The sequence below is a fragment of the Didymella exigua genome, assembly GCF_010094145.1.
Source record: "Didymella exigua CBS 183.55 unplaced genomic scaffold M421scaffold_9, whole genome shotgun sequence".
In the NCBI taxonomy this organism is placed as follows: domain Eukaryota; kingdom Fungi; phylum Ascomycota; class Dothideomycetes; order Pleosporales; family Didymellaceae; genus Didymella; species Didymella exigua.
This window is the reverse complement of record NW_022984783.1, coordinates 960639-961565: the sequence shown is the minus strand read 5'-3', so window position 1 is coordinate 961565 and position 927 is coordinate 960639.

Below are 927 nucleotides of genomic sequence, written 5' to 3'. Positions count from 1 at the left end.
TTATCACATACTTATGCTCTAAAGTATACAATAGTACAAAGTCTAGAGTAGTAACCTAGATTTTGCTAATAACTACCCATTCCTAGACCCTACCTAGCTACCCTACCTATACCTATACCTAGTCACGTGCTACCCTACCTATACCTATACCCAGTCACGTGCTACCCTACCCAAACCGTTTGGGTAGGGTACCTCATGTACCCTACCTAGTTCCTACCCATAAATCACGTGACTATACCTATACCCTACCCTACCCTACCCATCCGCCAGCCTAGCTCTAAGTGTTAAGGGAGACTAAAGGCAGTGCAGCAGGGCGACTAAGAGTAGACTAGTATTATCTAAGGCATCTGCGCGAAGGGCTAGTCTATCCTACCCTTTATTATCTTCTCTAGTAAGCACCACCTCTCTGCCTAGTACAAGAAGCCTAGTATACCTAATAACTAGGTTCTTAATATCCCTAATAACAGCTAGGCTAATAATAAGCTTAGAGTTAAGTAGTTAAAGTACTTTAATAAGCATACAAAGGCGCGCACTGTTAGCAGCTTTTAGCTGCTTATTCTAGACAGCTATAAGAGCTACAACTTAGTTAAATTCTACTAGTACTGCAGGGAACATAAGATTATTATCCTGTGTATGCCTCTATACTTGTCGCACCTACTACAGCTACTTAATATAGGCTGTTTTGCCCTGTTGAAGAAGGCCTATAGCTGCTAAGCTGAGTGGCTAATGCGCAGCAAGATTACTCACATCATTAAACTTGAGTTCTTGCTGTGCTTCAAAGCGGCTTTTGACGCCTTAATTACAGATAGCAACATCTAGGGAGGATTTAGAGGTGCTGGCCTAGTCCTACTTAACCTAGAGGCTGTGCTATTAAAGCTTAAAGTACAGCTGCGTACGCTAACGCCACCTACTATAGACAACAGTAGG